The sequence below is a fragment of the Candoia aspera genome, chromosome 2 (genome assembly GCF_035149785.1).
Source record: "Candoia aspera isolate rCanAsp1 chromosome 2, rCanAsp1.hap2, whole genome shotgun sequence".
Taxonomy (NCBI): Eukaryota; Metazoa; Chordata; class Lepidosauria; order Squamata; family Boidae; genus Candoia; species Candoia aspera.
Genome location: NC_086154.1, coordinates 216,892,169 through 216,914,773, shown reverse-complemented (window position 1 = coordinate 216,914,773; position 22,605 = coordinate 216,892,169). Strand labels below are relative to the sequence as shown.

The 22,605-nt window shown below is 41.0% G+C and overlaps 2 long non-coding RNA genes across 2 annotated transcripts in view; one reads left to right on the top strand and one right to left on the bottom strand.

Annotated features, from left to right (window-relative positions):
- Nucleotides 1-4,981: 4,981 nt before the first annotated feature.
- LOC134491544 (uncharacterized) lies at nucleotides 4,982-8,672 on the bottom strand. The gene is made up of 3 exons (XR_010067341.1): nucleotides 8,515-8,672; nucleotides 5,899-5,979; nucleotides 4,982-5,109 (listed from the first exon to the last, which is right to left on the bottom strand). It is a non-coding gene; the product is annotated as an uncharacterized LOC134491544 (long non-coding RNA).
- The window catches only part of LOC134491542 (uncharacterized), a 33,615-nt gene continuing 16,228 nt past the window's right edge, over nucleotides 5,219-22,605 (top strand). Inside the window, exon 1 of the long non-coding RNA XR_010067340.1 lies at nucleotides 5,219-5,585. This is a non-coding gene — a long non-coding RNA (uncharacterized LOC134491542). The remainder of the gene's footprint in view (nucleotides 5,586-22,605) is intronic.

Genomic DNA, 22,605 nt, shown 5'->3' with positions numbered 1-22,605 from the left:
AAGGACATTACTATGAACAGGACAATCTATGCTGGGCAGGATAGATGAGAGTTTCTTGTTGAGACCACATTTGTGGATAGAGCACAGCCTACACTGTTTTGGAAGTTCTGGCTTCATCACTGAGAGGGCTCTACAGCCAATGGCCTCACCAGAAAATTAGTATCAACTGCTACCTTGATAAACCAGGAGGGGATAAATGGAAGTGAGCACCCACAGGAAATCAACAAAACTTCCTATGGATGCTGCTGCCTGAAAATCCAATCATTAGAGTCAAGTCAAACAATTTAAAGAATTGACTGTAATACAATTACACTGTTGAAATAGCATTGTAAAAGAAATTTCTTTGAAAACAACAATATATCCACCACTACAATGCCTGCCATTAGAACTTGATATCCTATCTGGAGCTCCTGTCAAATAGCTTTTACTTTTGCTTTCATTTTGGGTTTTAAATAAGGGAAAGGAATACTGAGAGAGACAGTACAGTCTTGCAATTCCTGTCTTCCAGTTGTTGTTTTTGTTTTAGAGAGAGATCATTTTGGAACTTTTTTTCCTCTTTAAAATGGCTGTGTTCACATATCACACTGAACCACAAATTAGCCAACTCATTTTAGCCTAGCAAATTGGGTTAATCCAGTCCATGTGATTAGCTAATGGTTCAGTATACTTTTTGAATTGAAAAAACTGGATTGAGTAAAATATGGTTAAGTTAACTGAAGCTAAACATGTTGTAAACACTATATCTAGAGCGGCTGGATAGCGTAGGGGTTAGATCGCCACCTTTGGAGCGGGAGATTGGAGTTCAAATCCTGGCTGTCCCTATCTTACCAGTAGGGGTCCCTGGGCAAAGATCCCTAACGCTTCACCTGCCTACCTCAAATATAAGAGTGACACAAACTAAGAGAGTCATGCTGGCTCGGACATCGCCCAGATTAACAAGGTCCGCATCAGAAGTTGGGTAACCAGGACAATCTGATAAGTGGGCTACTGGAACAAACCATACATGGATGAGACAAGAGAACCTGGAGTTGATGGAATGCTACTACAACAGCAGACCTAATGAGAGAGGATATATGAAATGCATGAGGAAACTATGGATGGACAGAAGACTACACTGAGAAACAGCTTCAACATAGTTAAGAGGAAGCTGCTCTCACAACTTGAGATAGACCAACTACACATCATATCCCAGAAGACCTGGAAGAACAACTGGAGGTCCAGCCAACACCTGAAGGTGGAACGTTGCTGCCACTCCCTCCATTACAGAGCACAGCAGCTGATATGAGGCAAAAGATCATGGACAAACTAGCTACAGTCAACTCTTGAGACCGATTACCAAGGCTCAGTGGAGAAGTACCATCAGATAGTATGCTAGAAGATGCCAAAAGAGCCCTCATGACAACCCCTACTACCACCATAACTCAAACCAATAAACTAGTATACGCTACAGTCACTGTAATCCTGGAGAAGCTTGGCTACATGATCAAGAAGAACAGCAGTACATACCCACCCTGGAAAATGAGGTTGGAGGCTAAGATCAAGGCAACTCAGAGAGAAGTTAGTCAGCTGGTGGAACTACAGAAGGGTGTGGAGATTAAGGATAAGACTCAGCTACTGAAAAAATACAAGGGCCTGACTCCATCTGAAGCCCTAGAGACTGCTGAACAAAGACTCACAGCACTGGCTACCAGGCTAAGGAGATACACTAGAGAAGCAGAGGCCAAGAAGATAAATGCCCTGTTCACCAAAGAACCATCCAAGGTGTACTCCCAGCTGCAGTTCAACAACACAATAACAGCAGAGCCACCAACAGCAGAAACTGAACAGTACTGGGAGAACATATGGGAGAAAGAGAAGACATATAACACCAGTGCAAAGTGGCTGCAGGACCTGAGAACAGACCACAGAAACCTCCCAGAGCAGGAACCAGTCACCATCACAGTAGCAGACATCCAACAGCAGGTCATGAAGAGCTGGACAGCACCTGGCCCGGACATGATTCACACCTACTAGCTAAAGAAACTAACAGCAGTGCATGAACACCTAGCAGCACAAATGAACCAGCTGCTAGCAGCAGGCTCCCACCCAGACTGGCTAACACAAGGTAGGACAGTGCTGATCATGAAAGACCCCAACAAGGGAACAACACCATCCAACTACCGGCCAATAACCTGCCTCCCCACAACATGGAAAGTCCTATCAGGCATCATAGCTGCCAAGCTGCAGGACCATATAGGCCAGTACATGAGCACAGCTCAGAATGGCATTGGGAACAACGCCAGAGGCTCCAAACACCAGTTGCTCATAGATAGAGCAGTTGCCCAAGACTCAAGGTCTAGACAGACCAATCTGAGCACAGCCTGGATTGACTACAGGAAAGCCTATGACTCAATGCCACATGCATGGATCTGTGAATGCCTGGCACTATACAAAGTCAAGAGGACACTCAGGACCTTCCTCAAGAACTCAATGGGACTGTGGAAGACAACACTGGAAGTCAACTCAAGGCAGCTTGCACAAGTGACCATCAAGTGTGGCATATACCAGGTGATGTACTGTCCCCACTGCTGTTCTGCATAGGCTTGAACCCCCTCAGTCAGATAATCACAAGGACTGGATACGGATACAAGTTCAAGAGTGGAACTAGCATCAGCCACCTCCTCTACATGGATGACATCAAGCTGTATGCTAAGAGTGAACAAGACATCGACTCACTGATCCACCTGACACAGATCTACAGTGAGGACATTGGGATGTCATTCAGACTGGAGAAGTGTGGCTGGATGGTAGTAAAGAGAGGAAAAGTAGTTAAGACTGATGGGGTGGAACTACCAGCAGGCCACATAGCAGACACACAGACCAGCTATAAGTACCTTGGTATCCCACAGACACATGGGAACCACGATGGGAAGGCAAAGAAGACAGCAACAACCAAGTACCACCAAAGGATAAGACAGGTCCTAAAGAGCCAGCTCAATGGGAAGAACAAGATCCATAGCATCAATATGTATGCTCTGCCAGTCATCAGATACCCTGCCAGTATAGTGAGCTAGCCATAGGAGGACGTGGAGGCTGCTGATGTGAAGACCCAGAAGCTCCTCACAATTTACGGAGGCTTCCACCCCAAGTCCAACACCCAGAGACTGTACACCAGGCAGAAAGAGGGAGGGCAGGTTCTGGTGAGTGTCAAAGCCACTGTCTTGGATGAGACCCAGAGTATCCAGGAGTGTATCAATAAGATGGCACCTGAAGATGAGCTGTTGAGAGAATGCCTGAGGCAGCAGCAGACATGGGAGAAAGATCAAGCAGAGGAAGTGCAAGACAAGACCCTGCACAGAATGTACCATTAACAGATAGCTGAGGTGCTGACATTGGGAAATCCTACCAGTGGCTGGAAAAGGCTGGACTAAAAGACTTGAATAAACCCCAGTTACTTCATTTCGTCAAAACCTCAGCATATTTTTGCTTATCGTCAGTGGGAAGAAAGATCTGCTTCTTAGTGGTGGCAATGCCAGCTTTCTATAACCTTACACTTTTTTGATAGCTATCAAAGGTAGCAGCAGCAGTGTACATTTTCTTTTGATGGCCTCTCGCTTTATTTACAATGCATCTAGAGTAAGCATCAATCTAGAACAGGGTTTCTCAACCAGGGTTCCATGGAACCCTAGGGTACCACGAGAGGTAACTAGGGGTTCCCTGGGAGATCACGATTTATTTAAAGAATTATTTCAAATTCCAGCAACTTCACATTAAAGAGATAAGCTTCATTCTTTATTTTTAGTTTAAGAACATTGTTAATGCATGTATACAGACCTACCCATGAATCGAATATAATAATTTTGGAACTCCTGGCCTATATTTGAGCCTGAATGTGCAGGGGTTCCCCAAGGCCTGAGAAATATTTCAGGGGTTCCTCCAGGGTCAAAAGGTTGAGGAAGGCTGATCTAGAACATTAGAAGGAAAAATAGAAGCAACCGTTCCATGTTATTAAACACAAATAATACTTGTTTGTACTCTAGCAAGTAGGCCAGCCAGACTGTTTTATACATTCTATAGAGCGTGGAGATACAGATGTGGGGTGAGAATAAAAGTTGCTTTTTATTATTTTATCTCTTAAGACTACTTTGGTTTTAGTTACTGCTTTTATTGTGACTTTATGCATGCATGTTTATTTTTCTGTTATAAGTCATCCCAGAAGTTGTTTTCCCCTGAGTGACAACATAAAATATGTTGAAGACATAAACATTTGTCACTTTAGAGAGTGGCAGTGGAACTCTGAATGTATCTCCTCCTCCTATCTTGCAAAGTAAGAGAAAGATAATTGGAAGTGCTGCACTCATCAAGACAGATCATGTGGCACCATGAACTCAGATTCCTCCTTGTATTTACAATGTTTGTTTATCCTTATTGTCATGAGTACTGATGGTGAGCAGGAGGAGGCCCCTATCCAGGGGGGAAAATGCATGCGTAGTACTGAGGAGTTAAGCAGCCGTTCAAAGAGACACAGATCAGACCCGCCTTGACTTTTGGGGTTTATATGTCTGGGTTTTTCCCACGCTTCTTCAGTTTGTTAGGATTTTCTGTCTAATGTAGCAGTAATAAAACACTAGAGACCTATTCCTTGTCTCAGCGTGGTTCCTGGCTGTTAGGACACTTATGTTTGTACTGTTTGTACTATATGTCAAGAAACTCCAGCTGGTGAAGTTTAGTGTAGGCCCATCAATAAATGTTCCAACTACACAATGCAAAGTTCTGTCATTTTTCCTCTGAAGCTTTTGAAAAGTTTAACTGGACAGTCTGGATACATTAGCAAGAAGAGGATGCTTATCTCTATTTCTGTGTGTGATAATTTTTCCAGTTTAAAAACACAAGATCCCTAGATGTTCTTGGTATATCCTTTTTACTGTGAAAATACAGCTTGGGGAGGATAATTTAGACTAGAGTTAGAAAATTCTTCAGGAACATCTTTCCAAGCCCCCATTCTTCATCACGATTCATATCCATTGCACAACTTGCTTTGAGTCAAAACATACATAGGGTGTGGCAGAGGAAGAGGCAAAATCCTGTAATTCTGATGAATGGGTAGCAGAGCTGGACTCATTCAGTGCACTGCATGAAGAAAAAGTACATTTGTTAAGTTGTTGTTTTTTAACTCTGAGTCTTTGATATTGATAAATGATGGACTTAATGGATCTCTTTAAAACTGAACATATTTGCTATGTAGCATCTTAGCAAGATTTTATCCATCAAGAATTGAAAAATATTGCCTCTTTCTTATCCCACCCATTTAGGGTGGAGTTATTAAGAATCAGCATTGCAGTCCCAGTTATTTCACTTAGTTATTTTGAGGTAGGAAGGGGATTACCTCATTGGCTAAGCTATTATTGTAAGCTGGACATAATAGTTAGAAATGACTGAAAGTGTAAGAAAATGGGCTGACTTCTCAACCCTAGGCACCACAGCCTACCAAACCAGACAGCTCAGACTTTCCCCTTGTGATAGCCCTGTGGCTTCCGCCTAGACCATATAAAACTGAAACCATCCAGCTGGAGGAAAAGCTTTGGAGCAGATTGTTTGTGAAAAATGTAAGTACTTTACCATAATACGCATAACATGTTTATAGAATTTGCTGTCAAAAGCTGAGTTATGAAGGCTGGTTAAAAAGATTTTATATAGGGACCAGATGAAATAGTAGAAGACATTGTTATTAGGGTTCTCCTGTTCCAATTTCTAGACAGACAATCATTTTCCTTGCTAGGGTACGTAATTCCATTATCAACACCAACAATTTTCTGTTTCTTCCCACAACAGTAAATTAGCTTGTCAAACACTAATATAAACTGTTATGGGGAGGGTGTTTTCTCCTTTAAGATTTCCCCTTATTTTTGTTTTGCTTACCTTGGGAAATCTGGGTTTCTCCTAAGCCTTCTAATATCTCTCACTTGAGTATGGAAGGTCCCATTTTGGCCACATACTGATCTAGACACAGAAGAAGTTACTATTAGCATAGAGATTACATCTCTACTTTACCCTTCCTTAATCCCAAATGTAATTCATATATCTATTAATAAATGCTGCATAAGTATGGTCTACAAGGATATATTAATGTTTTCCTTTCCAGTAAGTAATCATGATTTCAATAAAGTGATAATTTATGAGATGTTTCTTTATCTTGATAAAAATCGAATACCACAATTGCTTTTAGGCAATATAAAAATCCTAACAACAGATGCAAATATGTCAAGCTAGGGAAAGAAGGAATTGCCAAATTTTCATAAACTGGTGTCCACTAAGATTTTGTTCCTCTTCCACCCTTCCCCATCTCCAAATACTAGCTACAGAGAAATATAAATAAATACTTTTCTACAACTCTACACACACATTGTAATACTTAGGAGTAAACCCTATTAAATCCACATGACTAAACAAGCTTAGTATTGTACTTTGTAAATCTAGGAATTCCTCTGAAATGGTTATCTCCATGGCAGTATGTAATATAATGTGAGCTGCAGTTCACAAAAGCTTATACCTTATAATAAATGTTGTTAGTCTTAAAAGGGGCTAACAGACTCTTTGAATTTTTTTACACAACCTACAATTACTATTCACACTTGATTTATATCTGATGCTTTTTAAAACTATTTGGTTTTCTGAACTTTGCTGATTTCATGAGGTAGAAACAAGCATTATTGCTTGTTTATATGGGCAGGCATTCCTGCTGGTAAAGTGCAAGAAGCGGAGCCAACGAAGATCGTAACTATTTTTTTTCTGCAACACAGCTGTCCGTAAGAAAAAAATATATATTTAATGTTTCATCAGCTAGAGCTCATTTCATTCAGCATTATCACAAGAAACAATCTGTGAGGCATAGTCATGATCTCTTCCTTTTTTTAGAAGGACTAATATTTTCTAAAAGCAGCCTTCCACTACTGGGTATCCTTCAGACTTGTTGGGATTATAACTCCCAAAATTCATAGCCAGTTTGTTTTAAATGTGGTTTATTGACTTAACCACAATGGCACGAACCACATAACATTTTGTACTATAAACTATGGCTTACAAACAATGGCTGGGTTTATAAACACAATCAGCCAACATCAATCAAACACAATGTGTTTTTTGTGTGTCCCATTTGGGTTAAGAATAGCTAACTTGAATACTTGCTAGAATAGAGGGCGGGATAGAAATCAAACACATAAAAATAAAATTAGCTAACTCCCTTGTATCTGACATATCAGCTTATATTTTAAGGGTCAGGAAAAGAAATGAACCATCCCCAAATGTAGTACAATTCCCACCCAGTTGTAACAGACTGACATGACCTATAAATCCCATAAATAAATAAAACCATGAATATTTTTAAACACTTTGAAATATACGTTTACTTTGTAACAGCAACAATGCAGTATTAACTATTTTCAAACTCAGTTAACATTAATTATGAGTTATTTTTGTTTTTAAAATGGCATGCAAACTTATCTGACAGTAAATTGTATTGATTTGATGGGACTGTAACACTCAGTGTAAATACCACTTAATCATTCCAACTATGTTTGGGATTAAGTTGTATACAATGATGGTGATGTTCAGGAATAAGTCTCACTGAAGTCTCTAGAATCTATTCCTAGGTGAGTATTCTTCCAGTTTGATCCCGTTCATAGTAACTTGGAAATAAATCCCATTCTAGCCATTAGGGAACATGGGAAAACTAAAGCAAAAGTGGGCAATGTAATGCCCAAACTTTTTTCTTTTTGCAGCCACTAGAGACTAAATCTGGTTAAATTAAAAATGGCTAAATACCTCCCTTTTCTGAGATAACAAATATACAACAAATGTAGCATATGCCTAAGTTTAGCATAATCTTTTAAAATAAAAAGAACACTGCCTCCAAATTCATTGGTAATGAAACCAGAAAATAATGGTCTCAATCACAGGTTCAAATGGTCCAATCCACTCCACCTAATTATTTCACTGGCTTTTCAAACCATGCTGAAGCTCTCTGGGCCACAAAAAGCTTGCTCGTCTCAGAATTAAAGGGAAGTTTCTGAAACTGGCCTAAAATACCACAAACCCTTGTTCATTGGGGAGAAGCCCCACGTAACTGAAAATTTTGGAACGCAGCAGGCAAACTTTGAGTAAGTCCTTAGTTTCTGCACTGCAGCAGCTTTGAAATTTGTGGTCCTGTGAGCAAACGTCTGAGTCCAAAGTACACCGTTCCTTTTTTTTTTTAACTTTCGACTTTAAGTACCTGGGGTTCTAATCAAAATGGGGGCCTCCAAGCGCCGCTTGGATTTCTCATAAATAACTACATGGGTGCCTGTGCCTAAAAAGGAAAAAAAAAGTCGACGGAAGCCAGTGCGTTTAATTTAAATAGCCGTCGAGGAGAGGCAAAGGGATTCCTTCCCGCATTCCCTACGAGATGTTTCTTTTCCCAAGAGAGGTTTCTATTCTCGGTAGGTAGAAGGGCAGGTACGAGACTGGCTGAGTACACGCGCCGTGTTTCCTTAGCCATACCTTATTAAATAAAGCACAATCACTGGCAATTTGCACAACACACTTGCAAGTATGATCAACAAATCACAATCACTTTGGATTCACACACCACACCGAGCCAAACGTCCCTCGGTACCGCTGAGCGCGACGTACGAACCCAGCGAAGCGCATGCGCAGCGCCTGACATCGGCGAAGGGCTCAACCACCGCGCGGGGCGAGGCTTGAGTGTTCGAAAAGAAGCGCAGGGCAGGGTGGTGACGCTGCTCTCGTGGGAAGCGACACCTTCCCAATAGACGTTTCCAGCCGCAACGTGACCTCAAAGGCTCTGATCTTCGGAAGGGATGGGCCAGCCTCGCCGGTCTAGAGAAAGCTGTCCCCAGCGGGCAAACACAGGGAAGAGATCAGCGGTGGCAGGGCTAACGCGTGGTTTCAGCCGGATGACGACCGGCCGAAACGCTTCCCTTCATGGCCTGCGTCTGTTCCACAAAAAAAGCCAAAAACGTGTTTCTTAAATCTCAGTTAATACTATACCAGGAAGGAGTAAATGTGCAAGAGGAAAAAGTGATCGGATTGGGAGAAATCGTCTCAGCAAATGATTTTTGACGGTACTGTGGGCAGCAAAGCAAGCCTCGCTTTCAAAACAACAGCCTAGGGGAGAGTCCCTTGACCGACTTTGGCCCAGACTTACACTTGGTTTTCTTAATCTCGGTAGACTGAATTAAGTCAGTTTTTGGATTTGCATGAGACCCTGAATCTAATCTAATCACATCAGCTGGATTCATGCTGCATGCTAGGCTAAAATATGGTTAGCTAGTTTGTGGCCTCCTTCAAGTCAACCTTGATGCCTGATGTTGCCTTGGGTGTGCTTTTATGTAATTTTCGTGGCAACAGCCGGGAAGTGGCTAGCTGTTGCTTTCTTCTGGGATTTTTCTTTAACTGCTCTGGTTTATAATGCTGGTCTTCTATTGTGGTATCCCATTGCATCAAACCAGGTCCAGCCCTACTTGTGTCCAAACAAGGTTGGTCAGGTACTTTAACCTATTTAAGACTTCGTACATTGTTCAATTCAGCAAATAGTTGTTTTATTAAACTACAGTTAAAGAAACCATAGCTTAGTATAGGCTTAGTGCAATGCCTATATTTTCTCTTAAATAAGGCCCACAGATTTCATGGTGCGTGTGTACACATACAGGATTATACATATGTAGTTTGCACTGTGGCTTTATTTCTGAGTTAATTTATTTAAAGTTTAGCTATAAAGTACAGGTCCTTTTTTAGTGACTGCCTCATTTAGTGAGTGTTCACAATTAACGATGGTGATGAAAAAGTAACTTTGTGACCAATCTTTGCATTTATGGCCTTCGCAGGTCAGTAAAGCAAATGAAATCTGAAGTAAGATGATAAGCACAGTTGTGGTTTCACTTAGCAACCACTTAATGATCAAATTGCTGGCCCAGTTGTGGTCACTAAACAAGGACTACTTGTAATCAAATCCAGTTCATGAATTTCTGCCTATGCTACACTTGGAGATAGAGATTGTGGTGTTTGGATTAAAAATAAGGCTGAAATTCTTTTGAAAATTCTTTTTAGGGAGCGTAGGGGACAGCATTCACAAGTATGCAGCTTAAAAAAAATTGTGTATATTTATACTGTCTCAGCATGTAAGCATTTGCATATACACAGCAGTTAAAAAGATAACAGTACTGTAAATCATCTGCTTCAAAATGCCAAGAGGACTGGGGGCCAAGTTGTGTCTCTCATGTTAACACAGAGATATGAGCCAACTCTGTTAGCAGAATAGATAAAGGGCAGTTTCAAATGGGCTGTTTTCTCTATTCTTCACAATAACAATTACATTTTTACTTGGCAGCAAAAAGTCAAGATGGTGGCCACAATGGTGTAATCAAAGCTTTGCCTGTTTTTTATGTGCAGTTGAGACTAAATACGGGGAAAGTATTGTAACCCTACTGTCTCAAAAATGCTGTATAAACAACCACGGCTTTTTAAAAATACCCTGCCAGGTCGTAACACAAGGCTGACCTTGGCTGATTTTGAAAAATTAAGCAGAGTTGGCCCTGCTTAGTAGAGTTGTACAAACCCTTCACAGGGTTTTAACCATATCTAAAGCAACTCTTCAAATCATTAAAGCATCCCTGATATTTCCAGCTTGCATATTTGCTTCGTCAGTTACTCTTGACCTTCGTATATGCATTCAATCCTCAGCCTTAGTCATGATGATGATATAACCCTACCAGTAAAATAAAATCACATATTAGGATAGTGCATGGGTTCATACTTTTTGCTAGGCTGCTTAATTATATATTGTTAACTAAGCCACAGTTGAGAGCCAGTTTGGTATAGTGGTTAAAACACTAAGCCAAAGACCGTGAGTTCTACTTCCATCTTAGAGACGAAGCCAGCTGGGCAACTTGGACCAGTCATTCTCTCTCAGCCAAAGGAAGGAGGCAGTGGCAACCCATTTCTGAAAATCTTGCCAAGAAAATTGCAGAGACTATCCAGGCAGTCTCCAGGGGTCAAGATTTACTTGAAGGTACACACACACACACACAAAAGCCACAGTTGGGTGGGTTCATTTATTAAGCAAAGCCATAATTCATGGATGTGAAACCACAATGACTACATTTACACACACTAAGCCAGAATGAAAAACCCATATTTTAATATAATGGATTCTCAGCCCATTATTCTAAAACATGTTTAAGGATAGCTTTCACCCACATAGCATAAAAATACTCTTTGAACCTATTTTGCTCTGTTCAGTACCCAGAGTTCTTGAGAAGTGGGTGGCATACAGATTTAATATATTACTACTACTATTCCAGCAAACAACAGCACTAAACATTGGGATTAAGAATAGGTTTAAGAACAGACCATTAATCCAGGAAATACATATTTAAACAAAAGAAGGGGGTGGCAAACTTTGTCATTTTGGCCAAAGGCAATTTTTTACAAAAGATGAAGGTTAAAAGTTGCTACATTTAACAGGAAGGCATATTTCTGTTTTTCTTTTCTTTTCCAGAAGAACAAAAGAATGTTCTAAAACCATAAATAAGTTTTTGAAGCCACAGACATCATACAATTGCCTCTTATGTTGGGGGATGATATGCCCACAAAATGATATCAGGTCATTTACAGACAGAATTTCATTTCAGAAACCATCTTTTAAACTTTTTAATGAATGGAAAGCTTTTAATAGGGGTTCAGTTTTAAATTATTTAGAAATTGTGATGGTACCAAAATGGTCTTGGTTTGTTACTTTGTTTTTTAAGGCCTGGAAGATTAGAAGCTGGCCAATCTGTTGGCCTCTAAATATACACCCACAGAGGCTTCCAGGTGAGGACCTGTGGTGGGTTAGATGTCCCTGCGAGCATCTCTGTGAGCGGGGACGGCACCAGGGTGAAGATTGGCAGCCAGGTAGCAAGTTCTGGCTGATAAAAGTCTCTCTGGAGAAGGAGAGATCGTCCACTTTTGCTCTTGATAGCTGCTCCTCACGAGGATACCACAGGAATTGAGTTTCTTGTGGTCAAACATGAGTTGAGCAGCTTGGGAGCCAAGGGATTATCATTCCGCTCAAAACCACTGTGTAGCCTTTATGGACATGACCTGCAAAAAGCCTCACTTATTTAAACACTTTTGGATACACTTAAAAATTAAGAAGAATCTTCTGAATGACAGGAAAGAACAAAGACTCTCAGTGAGTCATCTTCCTTTTGGAATTAAGGAAAGAAAAACTATCTTAAAGGATTTTAACTTAAAAGCAAAAAGCTGAACAAGACTGTGAGTTAAGAAAGTTTTAAATGGATAAAAGGGACAGCAACTTTAAAAAACAAGGATTTTTTTCCTGATGAAAGTCCTTTTGAAAATAGTAAAATTAAACAGACTGGACCTTCATGGGAATGCTGATTATTTATTATTAAGGAAAGTAGATAGTTGGTGGATTTTACAAAATAAGGGTAATACGAGCCAGACACTCTGACTGTAACTACGGAGCGCTAATTGGGACTGAAGTGTAAAGAGAAAAGCAAAACAGGAAAAAGAAAGCAGATCCTTGCCTTTTACTTTAATCCTAGTAATTGACATACTTTCACTTTGCAGTCATAAATATCATAATGGCAACCACAAGAAAAGCAGCAAAAATAGAAGGAAGGAGAGGTTTACTAGAATAACGCACAGATAAGGCATCATGCCAGATTTATTGCAGAAAATGTTTGAAGAATTTAGCAAGAGGATGACTGCAAGAGTTCCCAATAATTTGGATGCTTTTGAAAAGGAAATGGAAGAAGGATTTCCTGGGATAAAAAAGGATATAAAAAAAGTTAAGATTGCAGAATCTGTAAGACAGTTGGCTGGGGATGTAAAACAAATTAATCACGAAGTAAAAGTTTTGGAAAGTAAGTTATAAATACTGTAAATGGAGAAAGATTTGGACAACTTGGCATTACTGGAACAGAGAGAGAAACAAATTTGTTTAAAGATTCTGAACAATTCCAGAAGACCATGGGGAAGATCCTAGAGAAAAGATTGTTAAGTCTAACTTTTTGGATTGAGATGAAACAATCAAAGACAAAGATTGATAAGGTTTATAGGATCAATACATGATTTGCAAAATTAAGAAATGTTCCAAGGGATGTCTTGTGCATTTTGTCAGGAAGAAGACTAGAGATCAAGTTTTGCAGCAGCATTTTAATACTAGATTAAGGATTCATAATACAAATGTAATTGTAGTTAAGGAAATTCCAATTAGAAAACTATGTAAGAGAAAATAGTATTTTTTTTCTGACAGACAAACTTAGAAGAAGATTCCATTTAGATGGCGTAAGTTAGAAGGGCTGATTTTTACTTTTAAACAGAAGAGGTTCAGACTGAACTCTGTGTAGAAAGCAAGAGATTTCTTGGAAAAAGTCAAAGAAGAATTGGAGGAAATGCAAATGAAGTGACAGTGACAGATCTGACTAAACGCCACACAGGACTCTGAAGATAATGCCATGTCAGGCACTACAGAAAACTGCCTTTTCTAAAATCTTGTGGTAAGTATGGATTATAAATGCTTAACATGGAATGTAAATGGAGCAAATGCTCCACAAAAGAGAAAAGAACTCATTATTTTAAAAAGTTAAAACAAGATGTGATTTACTTACAAAAAAAACATATTAGGAAAAAGATATAAAATATTTGAGTCACAAAAATTGGGGTGGAGAATTCATTTCAGCAGGAATAAAAAAAAAGAAACTGAGTTGTTTTGTATATAAATTCTCAGCTATATCCAAAACATATATTGACTGATGATTATGGCAAATAAGTTGGGGTGGAAGTTAATCTACAGAGGGCTAAGATTTTGATATGGGGAATCTATGCCCCAAATGAAGATAAAACAGCATTTTTACAAAGGACTTATGATAAACTATTGGACTTTCCGTATGAAGATTGGATGTCTCCCAGGAGATTGCAATGGGGTGGTTTTCCCACAAAAAGATAGAACTTCTGAGAAAAATACTAAAAGTACACAAGGCAAACTGCCAAAGGTTTTCTTTAATGGACAGTTTGGAGCTTGTATGGAGATATAAAAATTGTGACTCAAAAGAATATACTTATTTTTCTGAAAGACATAGATCTTTTTCAAGAATAGATATGATTTGGATCTCTAAGACTTTGGCTACTAATGTTCATAAAGTGGAGATGTTACCAAAGACTTTCTCAGACCACAACCCAGTGTCTTTAACTTTTAAAAGGAAAAATGACTTTCAGATGGAGATTGAATGAGATGTTGTTACAAAAGGAAACGGTAGAGGAGGATTGCAAAAAGAAGTTAAAAGAATTTTTAAGACTAATCTTAATAAAGGCACAGAAGTAAGAATGGTTTGGGATGCAAGCAAAGCTTTTGTAAAAGGATATTTTATACAATGTAACTGTCCTAACAGCCAGGAACCACGCTGAGACAAGGAATAGGTCTCTAGTGTTTTATTACTGCTACATTAGACAGAAAATCCTAACAAACTGAAGAAGCGTGGGAAAAACCCAGACAGATAAACCACAAAAATTAAGGCGGGTCTGATCTGTGTCTCTTTGAATGGCTGCTGAACTCAGTACTACGCATGTGTTTTCCCCCCTGGATAGAGGCCCCCTCCTGCTCACCATCAGTACTCATGACATCACCCTCCCCTCCAGATTCACATTCCATTTCAGCCCCCTCCCTTCCACAGTTCTCATGAGAGTCCATGTCTCCTTCTAAGCTCCCATGGGAACTGGGCAATGATGGAAATTCTTCAAAGGAAAACTCCTCCAAAGACAAATCAGTGCTGCTCTCCAGGTCTGATAACGCTTCTGGCCCAGGTGGCTGCTGCTGGAAAATAGATAATTAGAAGATTCTTCCTCCCTCCCCCTTGGGAAATGCAAGCTGGAGGTGGAGGGCTGCGGCTCTCCCTCCTCCTCTCTCTCTGGCCTCAGAGCCTCTGGTGGGGGTGGAGGTCACCAACTTACGAACTCCTCTGCTTGGGATTCCTCTGCTTGCTCAGTCAAGTGAGGAATCTTTGGTAGAGTGCAAGGCTTGGGTTTGTGAGGGAAAAGCTGATGGAATCGATGAACCAGCGTTGGTGCATGCACATCTCTGGCATTTTCCCACGTGTGCTCTTCCTCAGGGTACCCTTTCCAGTGTATTAAATATTGGATGCCCCTTCCCTTCCTCCTTGAGTCCAGAATTTCCTCGACTTCGTATTCCTCCTCCCCCTCCACAATTACTGGAGGTGGGGGTGCATTTGCTAGCAAGGCTCTGTGAAAGTCTGGATGGATTTTCATGGATGCTGGCAGCTTTAAGTGATAAGCCACTGGATTTATCTGCTGTACCACAGTGAAAGGGCCCACAAACTTAGAGTCCAACTTCTTGGAGGGCCTGGTAGAGGTCAAAAACTTGGTAGAGAGCCACACTTTGTCTCCTACTGCAATCGCTGGCCCCTCTTGTCTGTGAGCATCTGCAGCTCTCTTGTAAGCACTCTTTGCCCTGTTCAGCTGCTCCTTTATCAACTCCTGTGCGGCTTGTTGCTCTTTAAGAAAATCAGCCACGGCTGGAACAGTTCCCTGCTGGGAGGAGGTGGGCAACACCCGAGGGTTAACCCCATAGAGTGCTTGGAAAGAAGACATCTTGGTAGAGGATTGCAGAGTTGTTATAAGTAAATTCTGCCATGGGGAGCAGGGCTGGTCAATTGTCTTGCTGATAAGTGGTGTAACACCTGAGATACTGCTGTAACAATTGGTTAATTTTCTCAGCTTGCCCGTTACTAGCCGGATGATGTGATGATGATAGGTGGATCTGGACCCCTAATGACTAGAAAAGGGCCCTCCAGAACCTGGAAATGAACTGAGGGCCTCTGTCACTCACCAAGTGATTTATCATGCCTCTATACCTAAAAACATGGTCCATGAACAACTGCGCTGTGGCTTGTGCAGATGAGAGGCCCTTGCAAGGAATAAAATGTGCCATTTTAGTGAAAAGGTCCACCACCACTAGTATGGAAGTCAGTCCCTGGACCGGGGGTAAATCAGTGATGAAATCCATGGAAATTGTATCCCAAGGCCTACTGGGTAGGGGTTGCAAGAGTCCTGTGGGCTTCCCTGGGAGAGGCTTGGCTCGTCTACAGGTATGACAAGAAGCAATGTAACCCTTTATGTCTGCAGTCATCTTAGGCCACCAGTAGTCTCTCAGAGCTCTATGGAGAGTTTTGAAAACACCTCCATGGCCTGCCGTTTGATGGTCATGGCAAAGTCTCAATACTTCTTCCCTCAATGAGGGGGGAATGTATAATCACCCACTATGCCAGAGGATTCCTGCCTCCACATTAAATGAGGAGGCAGTGTCTTGTGGGCCCCTCTGAAGATCATTCATCCTGGCCCTGGAATATGGGTCCTGTTGCTGCTGAGCTCTGACTCTTGTAAATAGGTCCTCTGCTTGTCTGCCTACTGCTAAAATCTCTGTCTGGTTCCCCCTCATAGACTGCTGAAAGTTGTGAGGTTGTAATATAGTAGCCTGTACCTCCTGGTGAATGGCGGGGGTTGCCTGAATGGATCAAGACAGTGCATCTGCCAAACAGTTCTGTGCCCTGGGAACATAAGAAATAACAAATTGAAATGGGAGAAAAACTGGCTCCATCTGATTTGTTGTGGGGTGAGGGATCTGGTGTTTTGTAGAAGCTGTAAATTCTTGTGATCGGTGCAAACTTTCACAGGAAAGGTTGCACCTTCTAGCCAGTGTCTCCACTCTTGAAATGCTGCTTTAATTGCTAGCAACTCCTTGTTAAAAACATCAGTTTCTCTCTGCTGGTGAGAGCGTGCAGGAGAAAAATGCACAAGGTAGCAATGTATTCTCTGTTTTGCAATAAAACAGCCAGGATAGCAAAATCTGAAGCATCTGAATGCATTATGAATTGCTTTGTGGGATCAGGATGCTTCAAAAGCGGCTGGGATGCAAAGAGCTGCTTAAATTCTTGGAAGGCTGCTTGCTCCCTCCCCCCCAAATGAATTTTTCCTTTCTTCAAAAGCTGTGTGAGGGGTTTAGCCCTGTCACTAAATTTATTTATGTATCTCCTGTAAAAATTGCAGAACCCTAGAAATTTTTGTACCTCTTTCACATTTCGAGGGGGTTGCCAAGAGAGAATTGCCTGGACCTTAGAAGGATCCATGGATATACCTTCTGTTGATATTTTATAGCCCAGGAAATGTAATTCAGTTAAATCGAAGGCACACTTCTCTAGCATGGCGAACAGCTTGTTCTCTCTCAGTCTTTGTAAGACATTACACACATGGGTTACATGAGTTGTAGCATCCTCAGAGAATATTAATATGTCATCTAGATAAATGACCAGATACTTATCTAGTAAATCAGAGAAAATTTGATTCATAAATCGGGAAAATATGGCTCCTGCATTAGACAAGCCAAAGGGCAAAACAAGGTACTCAAATTTACCAAACCTGGTATCAAAGGCAGTCAGATATTCATGCCCCTCTTTCATCCGGATCAGATTGTATGCATTCCTGAGGTCCAACCTAGTAAAAATGTATGCTTTCTGTAAGCGATCCAGCAGATCAGATATTAGGGGGAGTGGGTAATTTTCCTGGACCGTGACTTTACTGAGGGAACTGAAATCATGCACAACTCTCATGGGTGCCTCCTGGTTTGCCGGTGCCAACGGGTCAGGCTTCTTTGGTACGAAGAAGGTAGGAGCAGACGCTGGGGAAGTAGATGGTTGGATGAAACCCTTTTGGAGATTAGAATCCAAGTAATCCTTTAAGGTGGCTAGTTCCTTGGGAGACATGGGATATTGTTTCCTTGCTGGAATCTTGGCTCCTGGTATCAACTCAATGGTGCAATCACAGTCCCTATGGGGGGGTAGTGGTGTGCCCTCTTGTTCGCTGAAAACGTCTGCGAAATCTGCATACTTGGCTGGCAACTGGACCCCCCCTGCTTCCGTGACTGCGTTGGTTGCTGGAGAGAGAAGAGCGGCTTGAATCTTGTGGTGCTGGCATTCCTTAGCTAGGAAGGAGATTGCTCCCGTAGTCCAGTTCAACAATGGGTTGTGGATCTTCAGCCAAGGTGTGCCCAGGACTATAGGCACATTAAGTGATGCAGTAACATAAAGTTGGATCCACTTAGTGTGGTCTCCTGTGGCTAGTTGCAAAGGTTCTGTGAAACTTCTAATCGGCCCTGCCTTGAGGGGCTGGCCATCAATGGTCTCAACTCCTATGGGACGTGGCAATTCTATGGTTGGGATGTTGAAGTCTTGTACAGTCTGTACATCAATAAAATTGGTGGAAGCTCTGGAATCCACGAGGGCCTCTAGCTTGACCTGGTGCTCTGGGTTTACGTGCATTATGACTGGTAAGTAGTAACAGGATTGCCTGGAATCCTCGGAATGAGTCCTTCTTAATTGATTGATGGTTTCCCTGCTGAGCTCTGTGGAGGGAGACTGACGGAGTTTCCCTGGTTGGAAGTCGAGGTGGAGGTGGCTCTTGGTTCTGCTGTTTGCCCTGGGGCTCTTATGGAATTTGCTTGGCTTCTCGCTGGGCAAGCTCTCACCATGTGCTCCTGGGCTCCGCAGTAGAAACAGAAGGCTCTCTCTCTCCTTCTCTGTCTCTCAGCGTCGGAAATAAGCCTCCTGCTCGCCCTGATCTGCATCGGCTCCTGTGGTCCTGAGTAGAGAGATGCTGTGGAGAGAGCTGGAAATCCTGGAAGCGCTCTGAGGGCCCTGTTTCTCCCTGGCTGCATCTGTCTGAGCTCTTCTAGCCTGGCATCTATGACCACAGACAGTTGATATAAACCTTCTAGGGTAGCTGGTGTTCCCTGGCGCACTAATTCATTTTTAATTTCTTCATCCAGTCCCTGTTTGAATTTACAGTAACAGTGAATTTAGAAAGAAAAGGCAAGAGAAAATAAAAGGGATTTTGGATAAGATAAAATAAAGAAGAGTTAAAAATATCCCCAGAGAGGACAACTATTACCAAATCACACTTCTACAGAGGCAATTATCTATTTTGACAGTGAGAGAGAGAGAAAGGTAGGCTGACTGTACGTACCGTTTCGAACAGGACAGTCCCATTTTTTTAACATTTCCCAACCATCCTGTCATTTTAATATAAATGTCAAATTTGTCCCATTTTTTAAAAAACGGAGCCATTATTGGGAAAAGCGGGAAAAAATTGAAATTGAAATTGAAAAGGAGGCTGACTTTTTTACTACATTGGCAGTAGTTCTCAATCCAGTGGGAAACGTAGAGTGGGAACCGCAGGAACAGCTGAGCAAGAGGAAGAGTTGCTGCCACCAATCAGTGCAGTGGAAGATGGTCAGAAAAGCACGCCCAGCAGAAAAGAAGCCAATTGGCTCTCAGGCCAAAATGGCGGGAAGAAAATAAAAGGGCGCGCCAGAGGGAACAGGTTGTCAACCACCGTTCACTAGACTCCTCTGTTCTGTTCTTCTGCCCCAGCTCGCCGCCACCTTCAGCCCTCCTGTGCTTCTCCAGCCTGCTGCCACCTCTGTTCCTGTCCTTCCATCCCAGCTCGCCACCACCCTCAGCCCTCCTGAGCTTCTCCAGCCTGCTTCTGCCTCATTCCTGTCCTCCCGTCCCAGCTCGTCGCCGCCCTCAGCCCTCCTGCAACCTCTCTGCCCAACCCCACCCCTACACCAGCCTCTCCCGACCCAACCACTGCTACACCTCCCCCTCCTGCAGCTTCCCAGCTTACCATTGCCTCCGAACCTGCCTCGCCCTTCCAGCCACTGTCAACCTTCATTCCTGCACCCTCCCTCTTTCCGACTGCCTCCATTCTGTTTCAGTAAGGTACTACAGGAAGTTCCTTGCCATACCCCTATCGTTGCCAAGAAGTTCTTGCCATGCCTTGTCTTGCTGCTGTCAAGCCAAATCCAGACCCTTGCTAATCTGCCTTCCTGCAGACCTGTCTAGTCAAGTCCAAACTCTAGTGTGCCTTAGTTAGACCTTGCCCTGCTGCCAATTGGTCCTATATTTCTAGTCTCATCCTATTGCCAAGGGGAACCTTGACCCAGACCTTGCCCTGCTGCCAATTGGCCCTATATTTCTAGTCTTGCCATATTGTCAAAGGGAACCTTGACCCAGACCTTGTGGGTGATCGTGAGTCCTCTCCTTTCAATGGAAAATGGGAAGTAATACATTGCTGTTTTAAACTTCATATTTTTAAGTCTTACTTTTTATAGCTTAAATTCTATAGCTTAAACTTCATACTTTTTATAGCTTGAAGTCTACCCTTGCAATGCCAAAGACAAAGAGGCGAAACTGGAGTTTTAATGACGATTTCCAGAAGGAATTCAAATTTATTGAACTGGACAAACTGTGCAGTAATGGAACAAAAGTGGTATGCCGATATTGTAATATCCATTTTTCCATTGCTCATGGAGGTAGAAGTGACATCAACCAACATCTATGTAGCCAGAGACATAAGGATGCTGAAGATACTCTAGCTTCAGTTAAAAACATCAGTTCGTTTATGAGATATGGTGATGGTGAAAGCGATAAAATACAGTCCCCCTCTACATCTACCTAAATTTTTGTGTGACTTCTGTCACTGAAGAATAATTGTTAGCTCAATATGTTCATGTAATAAAACTTTATCATTTTAATGAAAACAAAAATCTTTTTATATATACAGTAATCTGTTTAAGGACCAGCAAATGGATCTTAAAAACTCTTTAAAAACTTTTTTTATCGTCTTTTTCATGAATACGGAATATTACATAAGTTTAACCCCGTCCCATTTTGCCATCCCAAAGTCCCATTTTTGTCTCAAGGAAATATGGTCAGCCTAAATAAAGATGAATTGTTAATATTCAAAAGATTCTTTAAGTGGACTTACAAAAGAAACCAGAACTGTTTCTCTTGGGATTGATGGAGAAACAGCTTGAGAAGCAACATGGGATTTTGCTTTTAGATATGATTACAGCAGCAAAACTTTTATATGCATGAAGATCGAAAGACTCACAAATCCCTACAGTGGATGAATGGATGATTAAACTAATAGAACTGGCCCAAATGGCTAAGCTAACAACATTGATAAGAGAAATACTGTGTCTGGATTTGTTTCTACTTGGCAACCACTTTTAGACTATTTGCTTGGGTCTGAAAAAAATGAAGTTTTGATTTTGGGTTTTGATGATTAAATGGTCTGATTTTATAGAAATGTTACTAAGGTTTAACTAATGGTAAGAGATTATATCTGTATAAAACACATTTATATCTGTATTGGAGAAGGTCAGAAGTCTCTTTTTCTGCTTTCTATCTAATTCTGCACTTCCATAGTTTTTCTTTTTTTCTTTAGTTCTGTACTCTGTCTTATTTATATTCTATATTTTGTATTTTAACTATACTTTGAAAATCAATAAAATTCTTTAAAAAAAAATAATGCAAAACAAATTTTGAATTTCAAATAAACTGGGGAAATGGTTGGCATATAAGTCATTGGCATATAAATTGCAAAAAGAAAAAGTGATACTTTTACAAGAAGGAAATACTGTAATAACAGATAATACAAATATGAAAAAAGTGTTTTACCAGTATTATTCTACTTTATATAAAGGTCAAGAAAGTTCCTTAGGAAAAGTGGATGAATATTTACATAAATAGAATTTACCAAAAATCACAGAGAATCAGTGACAAATTTGGAATGGACCTATAACAATAAAGGAAGTTTGTGAAGCTATTAAAAAGACTAAAACAGGAAAGGCACCTGGTCCAGATGGTCTGCCAGCCTCTTACTATAAATGCTTTGAGGATGAACTTTTACAACCTTTACAATGAACAGTATTATTTTACAGAATGGAAAGATTCCTGGCAGCTGGAAAGAGGCTAATATAGCATTAATATCTAAAAGGCCCAGGACACAACAGTAACAAAAAATTATCGACCAAAATCTTTACAGGTAGTCCTTGATTAACTACCACAGTTGGGACTAGAATTTCAGTTGCTAAGCAAAGTGGTCATTAAGCAAATTTGACCCAATTTAATTACCTTTTTTGTGGCGGTCATTAAGCGAATCAGGTGGTTGTTAAGTGAACCATGTGATTTTCCACTGATTTTGCTTGCTAGAAGCCAGCCAGGAAGGTCAAAAATGGTGATCATGTAATCACGTGATGCTGCGATGGTCATAAATGCGAACCAGTTGCCAAGCTCCCAAACCATGATCACATGACCACGGGGATGCTGCAACAGTCATAAGTGGGAGGGCCAGTCGTAAGTCAGTTTTTTCAGCACCATGGTAAGTTTGAACTGCCACTAAACAAATGGCTGTTAGGCGAGGACTACCTGTACTGAATAATGACTATAAATTGTTTACCATGATTTTGGCTGAAAGGTTGAAAATAATTTTACAGGACTTTATTCATGAAGATCAATGTGGGTTTTTACCTAGAAGACAATTACAAGATAATATTAGAAATGTCTTGGATATTCTGGAATATTTGGAGCAACACAATGAAAAACAAGCTGCATTGATCTTCTTAGATGCAGAGAAGACCTTTGATAATTTGAACTAGATTTTCTTGTTTAGAGTTCTGGAACATGAACCTTGGAGATAATTTTATTA